Source organism: Lutra lutra, chromosome 2, assembly GCF_902655055.1.
Source record: "Lutra lutra chromosome 2, mLutLut1.2, whole genome shotgun sequence".
NCBI classification, from domain to species: domain Eukaryota; kingdom Metazoa; phylum Chordata; class Mammalia; order Carnivora; family Mustelidae; genus Lutra; species Lutra lutra.
Genome location: NC_062279.1, coordinates 90,240,311 through 90,245,701, shown reverse-complemented (window position 1 = coordinate 90,245,701; position 5,391 = coordinate 90,240,311).

Here is a 5,391-nt window from a genome sequence, read left to right as displayed (position 1 = left end):
GGGTCTTGCCAAGGAACATTAATGCTCCAACTCAGAAACCCTGCTTACAAATTCATTGACCTGAACTGTCACAGGTACCTCCCCTTCCCATAGCAACACCCACAAAGGAGCCAGAAGCTCCTGAGTGATGGGGAGTGAGAAATATTTGACTAGTGGTGTTAATGACTACCAAATTTATTTCCTTGATTCTGAGCTTTTGTGATTTAAGTAATAAAGTCCAACTTTGCTGTAACCTTTCCTGCAATACATTTATAAAATATAATTGTCCTTATAATGGCCCTGTATAAGATTGATGCATGGTGGGGCACCCCAGTAGTTAAATGTCTGCCTTAGGCTCAGGTCATGATCTCAGGTTCTTGGGATCAAGCCTCACTTCTGGCTCCCTGCTCAGTGGGAAGCTTGCGTCTCCCTCTCTCACTCCCCCTGTTTGTGTTCCCTCTCTCACTGTCTGTCTCTGTCAAATAAGTAAATAAAATCTTAAAAAAAAATAATGATGCATGGTGAAATTAAATACTTAAATAAGGTCAAATAGAAAAGTCAGAGGTGGAAATGGAAAGGTAATTCAAATCTCTATACTACTAGTTCTAGATGAAGCTCATTTATTCTGTATTTGTGGAGGAAAATTATACATGGGGGAGAAAAAAGCAACATTATATTGTAAAGTAAAATCATTGCTGCAAGTTTCACTGGGTCCAAGGAAAAAACTTATAAATTCTTTGTGTCAGGGCGCCTGGGTGGCTCAGTGAGTGAGATCCAGCCTGGGGTCAGGGGAGCCCCGTGCTAACCATAGTGTCTGCTTAGGATTTTCTCTCTTCTTCTCCCTCTGTACCCGCCCCCTTTAATAATAAATAAATATTTATTATTATTTTTTTAATTTTTAGTAAAGATTTTATTTATTTATTTGACAGAGCACAAACAGGCCAAATGGGAGGCAGAAGAAGAGGGAGAAGGAGAAGCAGACCTCCCCACTGAGCAGGGAGCCCAATGCAGAGCTCAATCCCAGGACCTCAGGACCATGACATGAGCCAAAGGTGATGCCCAACCAACGGAGCCACACAGGCGCCCCAATAAATAAAGATTTTAAAAATTCTTTGGGTCAGTATTTTGGAAGCTATTCTGGTAACACAGAGAAAGGACATCTGGGCTAGCAATTCTGGAGAGTGTAAGGACCTATTTAGCCAGAGCACTTCCATCCATCAAACAATAACCTTGTTGTTTAACCCTTAAACTGTCCCTGCCTCCCTTCCTCCAGGGAAAAACAAGTCCCGGAAACCAGCCTCAAGTAACAAAGCCCAAATACAAGGGTGGGTCAGGCCAGGTGGAGACATCCGATCAGTGGAGGGTTGCATATTGTCTCCCTAGTTACCCAGGAGTATGGGCCCTGCTCTTTGGGCACCTTTTGGGCGCCAATTCTAACCAAGGTGATAGGCTAGGTCAAATGTCTACTATAGGGTAAATTGTAATATAATTGGTCACTTATGTATGACCTAGCATGACTGTGGAGTTTCCTCTGTGTGTTACAATCTCATTGTCCACCTGTGCGTGGCCAGGCCCAACCACATGGCCTTTGCCCTTAAAAGCTAGTCTGTGAAACAGAGAAAGGTCGCCCTCTCTTGTAAGAGGTGCGGCCCTGAACGTTTGGTTTGATTCTTGATGCCTGGCGCAAAATAAAGCTTTGCTTGACCTTCGCTTTATATCAGTCTTGCTCCTTTAATCACGGACCCATTATTGGGGGACCTAACAGAGAGAGTAGGCTGAACTGTGGAAAAGTACATCCTAGTATTATTCCAGGCTCCTGCTTAGGCATGAGGCCAGAAGTAGCATAGAGACAGTCACCTGGAAAATTACTGATTCTAAAGTAGGAGAAGAAAGAATGTTTTCCCTCTACTCTCCGAGGTTCTCTGGCTGGGGACCTAAAAATGAAACTGACAAAAGACAAATTAACAAGAAAGAAAAAAAAGTTGTTTTTTGTTTTTATTTTTGAGTGAGATGGCATTAATGCCTTAGTAACACTAGCAGATCAAAACCTAAGTCTGTATTGCCTGAAGGTTAAGAAATAAAAACCTAAGGAAAGCTAATCACAAACAGCAAATCAGACTATGCCAAATAAAGTAGCTGCTTAAGTTAGAGCCAGATAGTTTCCTTGCATTGCTCTCCTCTCTTCTCTATAAAGTCTTGCCTCTAGCTCCGATCTGTGGAGCACTCTTTAATGATTTCTGGTTTGGGGCTGCCCAATTCCAATTGATTTTTGCTCAAATAAACTCTTAAAATGTTTACTATGCCTCTGTTTACCTTTTAACAGTTCCATGTTGGTGGTTCATTAGCCCAAATCTCGAATGGCTTTCTCAAGACTCACATGTCCTCACTTTATATTTTATAAGTCCCCATGCCACCCACTTGCCCAAAGTCTCATGACCTGTCTTGGGAATAATTTCCCGATAGTCACTACTATCAAACCACTGAATTCTTTAAAATATAAAGTAAAATACAAAGGAGCTCACCTTAATGAAGGCATGGAGTGTTGTGTTCACTTGATTCTTTGGGACATTATAGAATGGTCCCTCATGCTGAGTTCATGTACATTTGTACTACCTTTAGCATCAGAGATTCAAACAGCCTTAGCATAAAATTCAAAAGAAGCAAACTACTGGTGTGGTTTGTTATCAACTGTGGTAAGATATGGAGTGGTACGGTTTTCTTTTTATCCATTTAGTTGAGAGAGCATCAGAGAGAGCATCAACGGGTGAGGGGCAGAAGGAGAGGGAGAAACAGGCTTCCCCTGAACCAGGAGTCCTACGGGAAGCTCAGTCCCATGAGCCTGGGATCATGACCTGAGCCAAAGGCAGATGCTTAATGGACTAAGCCACCCAGATGCCCCAGTGGTAAGGTTTTCAAATGTAATTCCGAGGACTGCAATAACATCAAACATACGCATATTCTTCAGGACCATCTAATTGATCTTGTTTATCATATGACTGTAGGTTATAGTCTATTAGAATAAAAGGATATGGCATTGTCATGATGTTCTCAAATGGTGGGCATGCAGTTTGTAAGAACTTAAAAAGAAGGTCAAAATGCCAAGCATAATTCAAAATGTTTTAGGTTTCCAAACTTAAAATTTCCCACATCAACAATTCTTGTTGTTGCCAAAAGTTTTCACATTCGTGAGAGCAAAGTCCTTCATTACCTGGTCTGAATGTTTGGAATATTACAATACATGGTACTACATTATTGATGAACGGTCAAAAGTAACGCAATTGTTGGGGCACCTGGGTGGCTCAGTTGGTTAAGTGTCTGCCTTTGGCTAAGGTCATGATCCCAGGGGCCTGGTATCGAGCCCCACATTGGACTCCCTGCTCTGTGGGGAGCCTGCTTCTCCCTCTGCCTGCTGCTCCCCCTTCTTGTATTCTCTCTCTGTCAAATAAATGAATAAAATCTTAAAAAAAAAAAAAGTAACTTAACTGTATTTAAGCTTTGGTCACCAAAATACTCCATCAATATAAAAGGCCAAGACATGTACTAAAATGTACATATTATCACTAAGGGTCAAAGCTCCAAACTGGAAACTACTCTAATGTCTTTCAAAAGAATGAATTCATAAATTACGGTATAGTCACAAAATGGAATAAAATGAATCATCTACAACTACATGCAACAGTATGGAAGAATCTCGTAAGTATAAAGTTGAGTAAGGAAGCCAAACACAAAAGAATGCATACTTAATGATTTTATATATGTCAAGTACAAAGACAGGCAGAACCAAGTCTGTGTTGTTGACAGTCAGGACAGGCAGCGACTGGAAGGCATGATGGGGTTCCTGGGTGTTAATAATGTTCTGTTTCTTGATCTGTGTTGGATACAACAAAGGTGTGTTTGGAATGTGAAAATTCATTGAGGTGCACACACAGCTTGGAATGTGTGTACTTTTCTGCATATATATTATGATTCAATGAAAAGTTAACGAAAGAAAGAAAATTCTAGGAAGCCCATGAAAATGGAATTTCAACCCAGCATAATAATCCTTCAGGTCATTACCAGAATTTGTGGGTCACCAATGTAAGAATCAGTCTCTAAATAGAGTAGTTAACAAACTGGATTCAGAACAGCTGTCCCAGGAGCAGGATACCTGATATGTCAAAACAGGCTAATAGTTTCCCTTTAATAGCTCCAATCTGTCTGCTTTCCCCTCCCTTAAGTGGTATCACTGTAGCTTAAGCCTGGTCATCTCCCACCCTGAATTTCATCCAAGATGGTCTCCTCACCAGTTTCCTAATAGCCTATTCTACCTGTTCTCTACACATTAACCTGTGATATAAAGTCTAAACTAGATCCCTTTATTTCCTTGCTTAAAATGCCTCAGTAGAATGCCATTACATTTAAAATGTAATGCAAACTCGAAGACTTGGGTATATGGTTTGACCTCAGTCCACCTCATGTCATGCTGTTCTGCCTGGCCCTATGCGCTAGAGCCATACTGCTCTTCTTTCTGTTCTCCAAAATGTCAAACTCTTGCCCCTCAGGACCTTTGTCCTCTCTGCCCAGAATAGTTATCGCTTTTCAAGTTCCTCGGCTGACTACTGATTTCCTTCTTACTCTTTAAGTCTCCGACTGAATGGGATCTTATAAAGTTCTCTTACAACAACCCTCCCTCTCTAATGTCAACCTCCTCTTATTCTCTATATCCACACTTTGTCTATTTCTGTCCTTGACGTGATTCCTGTTTCAGATGCTTGTTTACCTGTTTGTTTGCTCCCTTTTCCTTATTAGACTGTAAGTTCCGTGAAGGCAAAAATCACGTGTATTTGTGTCCGGATTGCAGCGCCAATGCCTGGTGCAGTGTCTGGCATACGAAAGGTCCTCCATAAACATGGAAATATCTGTCAAACGAATGAATCGATGTTCCCAAGGAATCACAAGACGCCTGTGCAGTCACGAAGAACACTGCACTGTGAGTTTTCCAAAGAACTGCAGTGAAACCAGATGCCTTTCAAGTCCTTCTGCCGAAGTGTTGGCATTCGTTCTCGGTTTCCTAGTTGTCAGAACGACTGCCCCCTTGCCACAAGGGACACACACCCCTCCTCGACCCGCTGGCGATTTACCCAGTCTCCCGATCCCACCCACCTCCCAGGCGCCCCTTCATTGGCCCTACCGTCAAGGCCTTCGGGGAGGGCGGGATGTCACCTCGAGCCGCTACTGGCCCAGGTCGACGTCCCTCTACCGCGAGCTGCGAAAAGTCAGCCAAACCAAATTGCAGTCGCGGGGAGGCTCGTTCCGTTGAAATCTATGATTGGCTGCGACCGAGGGCGGGCGGCCGGCGCACAGCTCTCCGAGCGCGGATTGGCCAGGATTGCCGTCAGTCATCAGGAACAGACTCCCCCCCCCCCCCCAACC